The sequence below is a fragment of the Marmota marmota genome, unplaced genomic scaffold (assembly GCF_001458135.2).
Source record: "Marmota marmota marmota unplaced genomic scaffold, marMar, whole genome shotgun sequence".
Lineage (NCBI taxonomy): Eukaryota > Metazoa > Chordata > Mammalia > Rodentia > Sciuridae > Marmota > Marmota marmota.
Genome location: NW_025999961.1, coordinates 6,659,426 through 6,675,214, shown reverse-complemented (window position 1 = coordinate 6,675,214; position 15,789 = coordinate 6,659,426). Strand labels below are relative to the sequence as shown.

The window sequence follows — 15,789 nt, the reverse complement described above, 5'->3', positions numbered from 1 at the left end:
TAGAATTGAGCTGATGGGAAGAAGTTGGAAATGGTGTGTTCCGGGGAGGGGGACATCAGAGGTAGGTGGAGAACTGTGTTTTAGTTAGAATATTGCATCCTGAATATAAAACTCCTTGATTTGAGCTCTTTGAGGAAGAGTTAGCCTTAGGGCTGTGTCTGTGCATGCAGATGTGGGAGTTTGGGTTACTGCTTACTGGCCAGTTATCACCCTTGTCCTGCAGTGGCCAGCTCTTGGGGCTTTGCACTTTAGGACAGGAAGGCTGGAGAATGGTTGTGCACAGTCAAGGCAAGCTACCTGGCTGCTGTCTTTTCCTCTGTATGATTTCTTTCCTCTGTTTAGCATTCCACAGCTAAACTTCTGTGTCACACCCTTGCTCTTGCCTACTGTCCACCTGTTTACCCTTTGTCTCCCATCCTTCAGACTGAGCTGTCCCAGATCACCGCTGTCTGCAGTGAATTAGGCTGAACTGAGAGACAGGATCCTTTTCAGGGTCCATTCTGGAAACAGTCAGAGGTCAGCAAACTGGCCCAAGACCAAATCCAGCCTAACCCAGACTGTTTTGTATGGCCCAGGAGCTAAGAATGTGTTTTGCTTTTTAAAAAGCTGAAGAAACAAGGCAAAATATTAGAGGCATCTGTGGTCTATGAAGCCCAAACTATTGACCATCTGACCTTTTAGAAAAAAATGTTTGCCGTGAGTAGTGTGAACAGTGGGTCAACACAGCTCATAAGGTGCCCAGCAGTTTGAATAGACTGTGGTTTGGGGAACTGCTTTTGGTTTCTTGTCTGTACTAAATGGCACTATTACCTCCAAAAGGTTAGGTTTGGAAGTCAGAATGCTGACATTTTTCTTCAGGGTTCAAACAGTGGTGAAGAAGTATCAGATGAAGTGTGTGCCTGTGCTGGATTTTCACCCTGTCCCCTGATTTGTGAACCCACATGACACCAACCATATGCCCCACTGAAGGAACCCAGTGGAGAATAAAACTCTGCTAACATGACACAAAAATCACTCACTTCCCTCTTTCTCGATGGACTGAATGCTAGCCAGACTTCCACAATCTCTGAGTGATTGGTGTTGTCACTTTGAAAAGGTATTTTCTGTAATAAAAAAAAAGACAGAATGTTAACTGAATATCATATTTTCTTGTATTTAAAACAATGTTTCTTTATGGCTCTCTAAGAAAGCTTACTGCAAGTCTGCCAACCTTACCCCTGAACATAGTTCTCTACCCAGCACAGTATTTCATTGTTAATGTCATTTCCAATAAGGGAAGAGGAAAATCTGGTGACCTTGTTCATGTTTAACTTGTGTCAAAACTGCAGGCCTGGATATAGAGCTGACTTGTGTAAGGAGCTTATTGTCCATTGCAGAAAGTTGGGAAAGCTTCTCACAAGGAGGCTGTCATTGGAAAAGGAGAATAAAGTGGCTGAGGCTAAATTATTTTCTCCAGGACATTTTAGCCATCTATCCTCCTGTATTTGGAAATTGGATGCTGTCAGTAGAGAAGGAGGAGGGAGGGGCTTAACTTGATGGTGGAAAACAAGGGAGGAAGGATGAAGATAGGAACAGTATGGCGCCTTGTGGGAGGTAAAGCCTGAACAAGATGGCGCCCGTACTGTTGAGGAGTCGGGTTGTCAGCGCGGGAGGGTGGGTCCTTTAACCTACCATGAGAGCCAGGCAGTGCCTGGTCTGTATTTAGCAAAGGGGTTGGCTCTGAATTTAGAGATTAAGCAACCTGCTGTTCCTGTATGCACTGGAATTTCAGACACAGTCAGAAACCTAATTTGCGTAACTGCTGAAACTCAACTGGAAGCCAACCAGACTGAGGCTGGACTCCCCAAGTGAGGGGAGGTAAGGACTCTGAGCTGGAGCTTATGAAGGAATTCACCGAGTTCACCCAAGAGGTAGTGTTGCTGTGTGGCCAGGCTCAGTAGGGCAGGCTCTGGGGCAAAGGGTCAGCTTGGGTTCCCAGAAGACCTTGAGTAGAGCAGCAGTGACAGCTTTCTCTGAGAGTTGACGGTGCATATGCCAGAGCCCTAGAACTTCCCAGTGTCTCAGGGTAATGAGGAGCCCTTTCACTTCCTCGCCAGGCAGCCAGGTTGGGTAAAGACACAGAAACACCAGGCAGTAAGAATCCGACCCCTGGAGTGCAAGCCATGCACAATCATCATGAGCCAGCTCACTTTCACAGCCTTGGGAGGGCTAAGTGTTTGGCTTAAAGCAGGAGCATCTGCCCCTTCCCTCTGGCTGTTGAACAGGGCTGGAGTCTGACATCTATTAGTCAAGTTTTTTATGGCAGTGAATGGAATAAAATACCAAACTAGATGTGCATATTATATGTGCAAAAGTGTGTAAATCTAGAGGAAAGGAATAGCCTATGATTCTGACTTAGAGAAAACCCTCAATATGTCCTTGAAGGGGAATCAATAATTTCACAGCCAGCGGCTAGCAGGCAGTGTTTTGCCAGGTTTTGTGTTCCCACACAAGTCATGCCGCCTTAAGGACTTCTTTAGATAACACATTCTCCCACTTCCAAACATGCTCTCTATACATTTCCTGCAGTGGGGATGGAGAAGCATAGGTCTACTCCTGCATCAGTGGTTGGAGAACAAGATGTCATCTTAACGTGGTATCTGCTCGTGTAGCAGAGCAGGAAGAGATGGAGTGTGTGCCACCATAAGGTCTTCTGTTGGCTTTGCTGCCTCCTGCAAAGGTTTGTTAAACCCAGGAGTGCCTGGGTGCAAGGCCACACTGTGACTCCACAGGTAGCCCGGGTAGGGCATGGTGTGAGCTCCCAGTCTCTGTTTAAATACAAGGTCCCTGTGCAACGAACGAGTCAGGCCAAGGAAGTGGGTGACCTGGGAGTCTGGGTCTGCCCTCCATATCATGATCTCTTCCTGAAGAATCAGGACACCTGTATTTTTCATGTGCCAGTGGAGCAGCACTGAGAGGGACCAAGAGTGACTCATTTGCTAAAAAAGAAGGCTCAACCCATAGTCCATACTTTTTATAATTTCATGATTTGGAGGCTATCAGACAGGCTGAAAGCCAGATGCAGTTGGACCATCATTTTACCTTTCTAATTTCACACTCATTTTCTTCCCAAATTAGAAGTAGAAACCAAGTTGGAAATTGGCAGAACGGAGGCTCTGAAGGAGGCATGGGGAGGCCTGGAGAATCCACTTGGTGATAAGCCTCCATTTCAGCGAGACTCCTCAGACCATGGGTTTGCAGGTTTGCAGGCTGCTCCTTTTAAAGAGAGCAAGTGGTCTTGTGTTCTAGTTTTGCAAGACGTGCCCTCACAACAAAAACTTGAAGCAATGTTCTTACAAACTCTCCTCCCCACCTCCCAAACGAGTGGCCCTGCAGAGAACAAGTTAGAATTCGTATGTAAATCAGAACATGAATGGGGAGCCAAGCCAGTGGGGAGCAAGAGGGAATTCGAATGCTGCACCCTTGGCCTTCCTTTGAGCTCAGGAGTCCCATGCGGTGCTCATAATGGGACAGCAACCTTTCACTCATGCCTTTTGCTCCTATTTCTGCCTCTTTGGCCAAAGTGTTCATATTTTTCCCTGCTGGCCGACTCCCTCAGCCAGAGGAGGCCAGCCTCCCAAGACACCTCCCATTTGACTTGCAACTTGCCAAATTCCACCTTCGCTTTCTGCTTGCAACACTTAGACAAGTTCCCCAACTGCTGCCTGTGGGGTAGCCCGTGGAGTGTTGGCGGTAAGCTGCTGGCTTCGGAAAACATCACAGGTATTTTATTGTAACAGAGCAAGATAGTTTTGGCAGGGGAGCAATAAAGACCTGGAGGGGAAACAGAAAATTACCTCTAAGTGCTGCAGGAAAGAAGGTAGTAGAAATAAAGGATGCAGTTTGGATTTGTAACGCTAAGCCCTTTGCACAATCCATTTACAGGCTAGAACTTGCTTGACTTCAGTTTATCCCTCAAAGGAGTCTAAGAACACTGAAGCTGAGGAACTTACTTGGGGAGATCTTGGTGCATGAGGATTATATTGGGATCCCACTACCCTGACCAGACTTTGGTGGAAATCCTGCTGCTTTCATGATACTAAGACATTAGACACACTTAATGAATTTGTTAGGGTAGCAAAAATGTAACATTGCATCTTAAAAGTGAGCGGAGAATTACCAGTCAGCTCTACAGTGTTCTGGTGGCTTAATTAATTACATTTGTTGCCGTTGGGATTTCAGAATAGGAAGAGAATCTGCTAGTTCCAGTGGTTTTTTTCTCCCCCTGTGGGTTCTTTATCCACTCTAGAAGTAATCTCAAAGCTGAGATACCAAAGCTTGCAAATAGTCACCTTTCTAAGCCAGTGACAGTAAATAAAACAGTGCCAATTTTACTGTGATGTGATTTGCTGCGATAGGTTCTTTTTACTCACAGGCTGACTCTTAAATCTGTGAGGTTTCCTCTGCTTCCACCTTATGACCACAGCTTAGGTTATGTATTAATCAGAACCAATTGAATATGTATGAGGGGATTTATTAGATTGACTCATACCATCAGAGGCTGAGAAATCCCACCATGACTGTCTGCAGGCCAAAGAGCCTGCAACCCAAAAAGCCAGAAGCCTCAAAGCAAGAAATAGAGAAGCCAGTGATGAAACCCTCATCTGAGACCCAAAGCCCAAAAGTCCCCAGAGACCCACTGGTGCAAGTCCATGTTCAAAGGCTGGAGAACCTGAATCTGGTGTTGATGGCAACAGAAGCTCCAGGAGGGGTATGCAAGCTGGAGCAAACGGCCCCCTTGTTCCAGGTTTTTGTCCTGTCTGAGGCTCCATCCCGTTGAATGGTGCCGCCCACATCCAGGACAATCTTCGTGTCTAAGTTTCCTTATGCATACACCAGTCTTCTATAGATACGTCCTCTGCGACACACCAAGAGTATGCTCTACCAATTCTCTGAGCATCCCTCAATCCAATCAACTTAACAACCAAAATCAACCATCATGGATTATTAGCCCTGGAATCGTGGTAGGTGCAGAACTAGATAAAGATAATGCAACTAAATAATGACACGATGTTTGGACCATGACGGTTAGAAATCTACTTTTCTGGTGAGCAAACTTAGGTGAGGAAAATGTGAGTGTGAGTGCTATCATGCTGTGCACGTGTGCTTTCATGAATATGTGCACATACACACTTACTAGGAAAGTGTAAGGGCTATGGCTGGCTATTTCATGGATCTGGGACATAGCTGGGACATTTTTGTGTAAAGCCACGTGTCTCCATTTGTAGTTCTTTTCTTTGTAAACACCTGGTCCAAACACACTGGTGTGATTTGTTTTCTCACAGAAATGCCTCCTTGGTAGCAGCTATCCTGTGAGAGTCCACACCGAGAGTCAGATGAACCCCCAAAGGTGGTGTGCCCAGTTCATTTTGTTTTCATGGTACCTTGATGACTAGGAGGGGAAAAATAGCTTCAGAGCGATGAAGATGGGTGGACAATTCTGAAACCCAGAGACAAATCTATTTTGGCTTTCCTTGGAAATGAATATGATTTTGAAGGCCACAGTTGATAAGGCTGTGGGAAGTTTTGCTTTCTCTTGGCACCAAAACTACGCAGGAAAGGTGCTTTTGATCCAAAAGGCAGGGAGCCTGCTCCAGGCGTTGGGCAGAACAGGGATACCATTCAGCACTTGATGTCAGTGATTATTAAAGTCGCATTTGAGAAGAAGCACCTATGCGGATAGAGAGGGCAACTTCCTTACAAAAACGAGAGGATTTTAGTTTCCCTGGGCAATGGTATTCAGAGTGCAGTGTGACAGGTCTGTTTCAGAAATATTTAGAATCCAACCTGAAGAGTTTGATCCCCAGTACTTGTTACACATCCAAGTGCTTATCTAGTGTGAGGATCTTGTGCGGATGCTGGGTGACAGAAACTGACAAGGTAAGAGCGGGAGTAATCAGAGAAGGAAGTGATTTGATCAGTTCTTGCTCAAATTAAGATTAGACCAAGAGACAGAGCACAACATTCTTTTCATTCCTCTTACATAAAATCTTTAAGCATCTCTTCCTTTTATTATAGATTCTATTAAGAGATTTTAGGGGGCCGCGAACTGGGATGTGAAGAAAACATAATGTTTATTGTCACTCTAGTTCAATTTTTGTGTTTTCTTCAGCTGTTGATGTAGGCAACAAAGTACAATGATATTAGCAGTCGCTCTTTGTGGCCAGAAGAAAATGATGCATGTGATTTGTGGCATTTGTCTCCTAACCTCATACTTGCTCATTACTACTGTGAAAACATGCCAGCTAGAAAACTTGTTGCTAGATCTTGGAATTTAATGTGTTAACAAAGAAGCACACGTAGGTTACAATATTAAACATTTAAAATATTTAGGATATCATATTTCAGCCTAATTGGTTTTCCTTGTAATTCTATTTATCTTATGCATTTTAAAATACTATTTTGAGCCTCCACCAGATCGCTAGAGAACTTTATGGTACAAAATAGTAACAACGAAACAGACTCCCTGACCTTAAAGGCTATTAGTACTCAGATTTTCATTTGCCAGGAGGAAAAAAAAAATTACCCAGGATATTGTGGTATGTTCTGGCCTGTGAATCACCTGGGAATTTTAATAAAATTCAGGTTCTTATATAGTAGACCTGGGGTGGGGCTTGAGATTTCTGCTTTTCTAACAAATTCAGATTAGCCAGGCTGTAGACTGTAACAACCCCAAATAAAGGTCTGTGCTTTCCAAATTCACCTCCCAAATGTTCATAAATCTTAGTTGTAAGTAATAGCTTAACTATTCTAATACTTGGTTAGGGGAAGACTTGTCCCAGGAGGGGAAAATTGAGAAAACCCCCAAAGACAACTTCACCTGTTTCTAAGTACATATGTTGCTTCGTTTGGAACTCACAGTTACTGCCAGGTTGGGAAATTAACTGGATGGAAGCTCAGCCCCTGGGAGAGAGTGCCATGTGAAGGGTGGGGTAGCAGAGTAGCACGTGTCTCCTGGTGTGACATACATTCCCTGGGAAGCCACTGCAGCTGAAGCCTCGGAGGGGCCGTTTCCTGAGCTCTGGGGCAGGTGTGAACCAGGTGAGCTGTGCACAGCTGGCAACAGCTGCCTGTCTGCAGCCAATTACCTCCGCCAGCCTCAGACTGGAGGAAGACAGGATTACCATCCAATCCCTGGACATGTGTGTGGTGGATGTTCTGCACTGAGGAGCACTGCATGAGGCGTTTTTCTTTCCCAAAGTATGTTTTGATAAGTGTATTCTTAGATGATGATGCAAGTTGTATATCTTTGTAAGGTTTTTTGGGTTTTGTTTTTGTTATTTTGCAGTACTGGGGATTGAAGCAGGGGCACTCTACCACTGAGCTACATCCCCAGCCCTTTTTATTTTATCTTGAGCTAGGGTCTCAGTAAGTTTTTCAGCCTGGCCTCAAACTTGGGATCCTTCTGTCTCAGCCTCCCGAGTTACTGATATTACAGGCGAGTGCCTCTGCTCCCTTCCATCTCTGTAAAAAAATTTTATAGATATTTGTTAATTAGAGTAAAGTCCTTTGGCATAGGATGGCAGTGGTGAGGAGGGGTAGGCACTGTACCTAAGCCACTCTCTTTAACTATTCCAGAGCCCCCAGTCCTGACCAATATTTCCTAATAGTATGCTATTGACCTTGGTCAAACCACTGTCACACAGCCAGCTGTGGCTTCAGGGTGGCCACAGAGGTCCAGATATCCAATGCTGTCTATATGCCTGAGGTTATCAGTTGCTTGGAGACTGACTTACGCTAATTTAACTCCCGGGAGACTGGCACCAACCAATCCAAACCCCAATTATTTATTAATTCCTAGTGGTGGGATCCTTCCAGTGTGACCAGATATGCTACTGCCACTTTTCTTTCTTTATTTCTTCTTTCTTGTTTGTCTCTATCATCTTAGTCCTATATTCCCCAGAGAGAGGTAGTGGAATATAAAAGACATGTTCACATGGAATGAATCTTAAGGAATGTTCTAGAAATCTAGACTTAGTGTCTTCTCTCATATATAGGACTGAGGAATCACACCAGAATTTTCAGTCTTTGGGCTGCCTTTATTGAGACCCTCCCTCCCTTGTTTTCCCTATTCTGTGGGGACCCCCCACCCCCAGATATTCGGCTGAGCCTTCCATATTTCCAGGCTCTGCCTTCCTGAGACCAAAGCTAGCTGCTCCAGTGGACTGAGTCCAGATGTCTCCTGGGTCTCCTCACCCACACACCCACCCACTGGTGTGCAGGTTGTCTCTGAGAGGAAGGATGTAAGGATGGGGTCAGGCACAGAGCCATTGCAGGGCAACCCTGACTCCTTCTACTATTCCTACTCTCTTTCTTAGTTTAAAAACAAAAGCAAAAATCTTCCCACTGTTTTCTACTGTGGGGTCAATTCCCTGTCTCCCCAATTGGGTCAGTTCCAGCCCTGAGGAACATAGGTAGCACCTTGTGCCTGAAGAGTTCTCCCAGACAGAGGTGCTGCACACATAGCAACATTTTATCAACAACAGATACAATGGGGTCCCATAGATTATACTGCATAGTTATAGCAGAGCCATATAGTTAGTTTATGTACACTCTATGATATTCTTATAAGAATGAGTGTGTCATGGAGCTGGGGTTGTAGCTCAGTGGTAGAGTGCTTACCTAGCGTGTGTGAGGCACTGGGTTTGATTCTCAGCACCACATACATATAAATAAAATAAAGGTCCATTGACAACTAAATATTAAAAAATAATAATAATGAATGCATCACAAAATGCTGCATCTCTCAGAACAGATCCCTGTTGATAAATGACTACCGATTTCCACAGGAAGCATGCTTAAGAATCATCTATTCCCCCAGTTCCTAAATACCGTTCCCGGGAGACAGGATGCCTCACAAGAGACATTCTATGAAACATGAATTGCTGGGCCCCATCTCATGGGTCTGCATGTTATCCAGAGTCACATCTGCAAAACATTCGTCAGGAGCAGAGGAGTCCTTGATGGTGGCCACCTGTTTCAGAATAGTTTTGTAGCACTGCCGTCAACAGTTATGGGTTCATTGGCAACCACTTATCTTATTTATGCTTCTCTGTTTTGCTTAAATCTTTTACATGATGAACATGTATCAACTTACAGTCTTTTTTCCCCCTTCTTCAAATAAAAGACTCTCCAGATTTTTCTTTTAATCGGCCAAATTTGGAAACCACTGCTGTGGATCTGTTACCTCAAGCCCACAGCCCTCATTTTAGGAACAAGGAAAGTGAGGCTACAAGATGAACTGGCTAACTAGCATGGGGGTTCCAGGACTGAACAGTTTGGAAACTAGTAGGTGAAGAATATGAAAACCACACTCAAGATATACTCCTTTCTTCTTGACTAGACTCATGGTTCTAAGCCCCAAGGGGCTTTGTTTTGTGGTGATTGCATTAGACTATGATGATCAAGTGCCCCAATATGTAGGGTGCTGGGACAGATTCAACCCAAGCCTCATCCCTTCATTCTAGACTAAAACATGAGTGACATAAACCATCCCGATGCTTCACAGCTGATGAACTAGAGCCCCCAGAATAGCCAGGGTGCTCTTCATTAGACCCCTTCATCCTTCAGTGCCTCAACTTCTCTGTAAAAGGAGGATGCATCTATCTGCACTGATTCCCTTAAAAAGTTGGTGTGAAAATCAAATGAAATTCCGTAGAAGGATTTGGGAAAGAAAGTACCAGCCAAGCATGTCATTTCAAGGTGGTCTCAGCAGCATCAATATTATTATATTATCTCCCAAATCATTTACATATCTTCTGAGTGACTTAAAGTGAAATCATTACAGGTAGAAGAAATGCCTTACCAAACAAATGAAGGACTACTGGGGACACATAGAGGAATCAGGATTCTCATAGAAATATATCATTTCTGTATTTCCTGATTACAGTAGCTCTGATGACCCATTACTGAATCATTTTCTGCCCTCTGCCCATTTCATAGCCACTTCCTGTCTAAACTCTAGAGCCAGGAATCCTTTGGGTGAGCAAGTTGGTACAAGTAAGTCAGAGGATGTTGTTCTGTCTGCTGAAAGGCAGTAACTGTCTTTCGTGCTTCTGCTGTTCTGGGTGGTGACATGCTTTCAAGATCTGTCATTTTGAGAATGGCAGGGTTCTCGACCTTGTGTTCCAGCCTACGTTAAGAACCAGACAGATCTGAATATCTGTCGAAAGTTTCTGCAACTGTTCCAACAAAGACTTATCCCCAAATGGATGAAGTCTTATTTTCTCTCCAGAAAATGATATTGCTTGACAACAAAGGAACTTAGTCATGATAATTAACTTTGATGTTAAGCATCAACTATGTCTTCTTGGAATTGCTTAAGGAAAATGTGCAGATTTGGAGAGACATGGAATACAAATACAGAGAACATTTACATAGAATGTAAAATTAATCAGTATGTGATTCAATGACATGATAACGGATGCACATGCTTACTTACTAGAGGGTGCTTCTATCTCTGATCATATAATTCTCTGCATGGCCTGAGGTTGCAATTGTTAGGAAAGAGTTAATGGAAAAAGCTGTTCTTAAATAGGACCTTGATTCATAAGCAGGATCTGTATAGGCAGAGCAAATGTGAAGTATATTCCCAGACAGCACAGGTAGAACAGAGGAAGCAGGTGAGTGGGGATGGGGTGGTTTCGTGTGACAGCAGGCTGACAAGGAGAAGTGGGAAAGGAAATGCTGTCGATGCTTGTAGGCTGGTCAAGTTTGGTCTAAAAAGAAAAATAGAAGGTTGAAAAAAAAAAAAAAAAACCTTAGTAAAATGGTGCAAAAAGATTTTAGTAAAATTCAACACAGAGACATTGTGTAAAATGGTGTCAGTCATTTTTCTTTGCTTAGGAACCCCATTTGCCAATGCTCAACTCCTAAAAGTCTGTGTTAGAATTACCTGGAACTTTAAAAGAGAGAAAAAAAAATGTGCTTCAGGCTTTTTCTCACCCTCACCCCCAGATTTATTCTTTCTGAATTTTGGGAACAATTGGAGGAGGTGGGGTAAAATTAGGAAAGAGAACTTCATTTTTTAAACAAGTTGTCCAAATGGAAGCAACATTAGGAACTATGGATTTTTCTAAAAATTTCACCCTCATGTATGACTAAGGACAATGCAAAATAGCAATTAAAACCCCAGTTCTCCAATCCTAACAGGATTTTCAGGTTACAAGGAACAGAAAACAGTTCTGGCTCATTTAAGCTAAACAAGAAACTTAGTGACAGAATACAGCAAAGCTCACAGAAGCCACCAGGAGTGTTGAGTCTGGACTTGAAAAAAGGGACAAAAACCGGGCTGGGGTTGTGACTCAGTGGTAGAGCGCTTGCCTAGCACATGCGAGGCCCTGGGTTCTATCCTCAGTACCACATAAAAATAAATAAAATAAAGGTATTATAAATAAATAAATTTAAAAATTAAATAAATTAAAAAGGACAAAACCTAAGGGAGACGAGATGGCCAAGGACACCAATCATGGCACAGACACCCCTCCCCCATTGTTAGACTCTTAGGTCTAGTTTTGTCTGTCCCTGTCTCTTGCTATCACCCTCTCATGGGTCATAGTGCCAGCCAGGGTCCTCCAGTGGGACAAATCTAAGTCATGTGCCTGTGGACAACTGCTTGGGAGTCGGGAGAGAGGACAATGGCCTTCTCCACCACACAGTGGGAACTTACGCAGCTCCGACAGGTGAATAACCACAAAAATGTCCACCTCCCTACCACTTGGGCCAAGTGAGTTGGAGAGACTGGGCTCCTCTTCTCCTCCATCTTCCCACGCATAGGGAAATGCCCTTCCTCTTCTCCTTCTATGCCTTTCCCAGACGCCTAGCCCCTCATAGGCTTGGCTTTGCTGACCCACCACTGAGCTCAGTGTGGTTGGCTTACTCTTGGGCATTTTTCTTCATGTTAGTCCTTTCACCCAGCCTCCTACTAAATCAGAAACCCTGGTGGCAGCATCTCTGGTGGCCTCCCTACCTCAGATGGCAGCCATTCCATCAAGTGACAGTGCCAGATGTGTGAAAAGTCTTATTTTTTTTTTAAGTCTTTTATAAACCCAAATGTCTTCCACCATTTATCTTTTTCCTGTTGGTATCAATTCTATAATCTGTGCCGCACCGAAGTGGCCTGCCCCTTTCTCCATGTAACCCTGCCTGTATTTGTGTGTGAGATCATCCTCTCCCTCCCAATACTCATGGTCCTCCTGCATTCTCTTCTCCAGAATAATCAAGTTTAGTCCTTTCACGGTTCATGGTAAGATAGAATTGCCATTTTGAAATTTTGGTGCCAGAACTGAGTCAATTTCTCTATATGCAGTCTTACCCGGAACAGGATTATCACCTTCTCTGGTGACATGGACAGTTTGCTTCCCTTAATGCAGTGAAGGATTACAGTACTTTTGTAGTTGGTTCACTCATGAAATTGTTCACGGAAGCCCCTTGGTTTTGCCTAAATCTATATGAATCTTGTTTAAAACATCCTGTGGGATCAGAATCAGGAGCCTGTAGCTGCCATTAGCTGCAGCATTAACACAGTTAACTTGATTCACTTGAGAGAACATCCCCCATGGATCTGTGGGAGAACTGAGTCAGTGAGATCTAGGTGGCTAGAAAAATGAAGAACACTAGCTAGGTGCAGTGGTGCTATAATCCCAGGTACTGGAGAGACTAAGGCAGGAGGATCATAATTCAAGACTAGCCTGGGCGACACAGTGAGACTCCATCTAAAAAAAAATAAAAATAAAAAAATAAATAATAAATGAACAGCATTAACCTATGAGCAAGTGAGTATACTTTATTTCCATGAAGTGGATCTTCATATATAAGCAAATAAGTAACTGATATGCTATTGATGGATGGATGATGTTAGGAGAAAATGGGGTGAAGGTTTAGTTTGCAAGAGTGTTTTTTATCATTTTTTATTAAGCCAAGTTCATTGATGTATAATTTGTGTATGTTCTTTAGCATAATGAATTTTAATTTTCCCCAATTCCAGAAAAGAATAAATGGAATACACTTATATTATAGTATGCTAACATAAGAACTAAAGGAAGACTTTTCTTATTGTACCATCTATAAATTCTGACCAATACAAGTCATGTGAATTTGCTACCACACTTGACAGACAGCCATTCTGTCACCCTTAAAAGTGTCCCCCCAAAGTGAACTCCTTACCTCACTCTGGCAACCACTGATATATACTCTGTCCCTATTGTTTTGTCTTTTTCAAAATGCCATATATTTTTTTTAAAAAGCCATATAAATGGAGTGTCTTAGTATGTTTGGGCTGCTATAACAAAATATCTTAGATAGTAATGTGTAAACAACAGAAATGTATCCCTCCTAGTTCTAGAAACGTTAAGACCAAGATCAAAGTGCCAACAAATTCTGTGTCTAGTGATGGCTGTCTTCCTCAGAGAGGGTGCCTTCCTGCAGCATCCTTCACTGCAGGAGGAGCAAACAAATTCCCTTGAGCCCCTTAGACCAGGGCACCTCTCCCGCTCATGAGGGTTCTACCCTCATCCCCTAATCACCTCTCAGAGGTTTTTTTGATATTTTGTTTTTTAGTTATATGGACATAATACGTTTATTTTATTTTTATGTGGTGCTGAGGATCAAGCCCAGCGCCCCACAGGTGCTAGGCTAGCACTCTACCACTGAGCCCCAGCCCCAGCGCCAAGGGTTCTAGCTCTTAATACTATGGCCTTAGCGATCAAGCTTCACCGTATGAATTTCTGGAGTCACAGACATTCCGACCCACAGGAGAATCATACTGAATGTAGCCATTTGAATCTCCCTTGACCTAGCCCAATACATTAGAGACTGTCCATTTCATCTGTGTTGATGGTCCACTCCTTTTACTGTTGGTAGTATTCTCTTGTGCAGACGTGGAGCAGCAGGTTTGACATTTGCATCTCAAATGTTCTGTTACATCAGGAGGCGATCCACATAAGATCTAATGGAGGGGTCTCTGTGCACCTTCTCTTCTCAGACCTGTGTGGTCTGTTGGACAGTTGTGCTGTCCTTTGTGATCTCTGCACGTAGTCATGCTAGACTGTCATTTTCTTAATATCTCCTGAAACACTGAAAAAAAAAATATGAAAAGTCAAGTATTCAGATGGAGTAGGTATGTTTTCTTTTGCTTTGCCCGCAAGCATCAGCACTGGGATTTTTGTCTATTTTGAATACAGATCTTATTTCTATATCTTATTGCACTTTGGAACAAGTTTAAACCCTTCTTGGATTTTGTTTATTTATTCTTTTTAAAGAAAGATCAGGTCAGTATCTTTAAGGGAAATCAGTCAATGTTCTAATATTATAGCTTTTTTTATTAAATTGTAATTATTACATGAACAGGGATGCCAGAATTTAAAATCTCTTTTAAAGTGCTGTTTTCAGTTTAAAATTGGACTTGGTCCACGGAATGTCTAAGGTAATAATTTTGGGATATCTGTGCCAAGAGACATAGTTATACCATAAACACTGCAGTCTGAAACTCAGGTTCGAGAAGGTTATCATAGAAGAGGGTGATGTGAAGTAACTATGAGAGGGCAATGTCTGAATTTGTAACCTCTGCGTGCCTTTGATTTATGATCTGGTAAACACAACATTTAAAGAAAGCCTTCTTGAATTTCACAATCTCAATTGAAAATTTGTGGGCTGCTGATTACAGCATAGAGATTCACTCTAAAGATTCAAAACTGGCCACGGAGTGAATTAGCTGTTGCTTTTTAATGGGGCGACTTTAACTTATTGCCTCCTTAAGTGAAGAACATTTGTTCAGGTTATGTATCTACACCCCCAGTTCTTGTAAGTAGTAAGTAGACTCTGTAGACATTTTGAAGACACCAGATTCTGCTATCTTCTTTTTCTATCTATAAATAAGAGCAGTTTCCATCAAAATCTGAAAAGAATTATTTTGGAACTTAAACAGGTGAATTATAGGTCATCCGGAAAGAGGAGAAGTGATTCAATAGCTGAGCAATTCTTGAAAAATAAGAACAATGGGGGTGGGGAGAGGTATGTTCTTACCAGAGAGCAAACTATACTCTGAAGCACTAGTAATTAAAACAGTGTGGCCCAGGAACTGACAACAGAGCAGCCAAACAGAGCAGGAATCCAAATAGACACATATGTATCAGAAAATGCTGTGCATGAAAAGGAGGTATTTCAAAACAAGTATAAATGGCAGTCTGTTGAGTAAATCTTATTGAAATAATTAACATTTTAGGGGGAAAAAAAGTATAAAGTTACATCCCACACAAAAGCAAATTCCAGATGGGATGAAAATCTAAACATAAAGAAATCTGTGGCAGTAATAGAAGAATATAGGATAATATTTTTATTATCTAGGGTGGGGAAGCTTCCTGAAGTGAGACTATAAATGCAGGAAGTCACAAAGGAAACAAAAATACACTGAACTCTTACATATGAAGGTGTACCTTCAAAGTTGAAAGTCAAGTTTTTGGGATGATGGAAAGAAGTGATTTTCCCATTCTACTTGATATACTTCTCCACCATATGAGTATATTTACAAGAATGTGTTCACAAATTGCATAATTTTCTCAATGTGCTTGCCACAGTGTGTGGACTGTAGTAAACACTCATATAAATTATAGCAGCTATTACTATTTTTAAGTTTCTTTCCTCACAATGATTCACATTTAGAAAATGTGGTTCCCTGTCTAAATGTATTTTTTAAATTCTCTCACGTTTGGAAAGCATTGCCTCTCTGTTGTTACTGAGTGAATTTTTCTACCA

General features: G+C 42.5%; 1 protein-coding gene across 14 annotated transcripts in view; it reads left to right on the top strand.

Annotated features, from left to right (window-relative positions):
• Positions 1–15,789, top strand: part of Pdzd2 (PDZ domain containing 2) — a 365,551-nt gene that overhangs the window by 219,919 nt on the left and 129,843 nt on the right. The gene's annotated exons all lie outside the window — the stretch shown is intronic.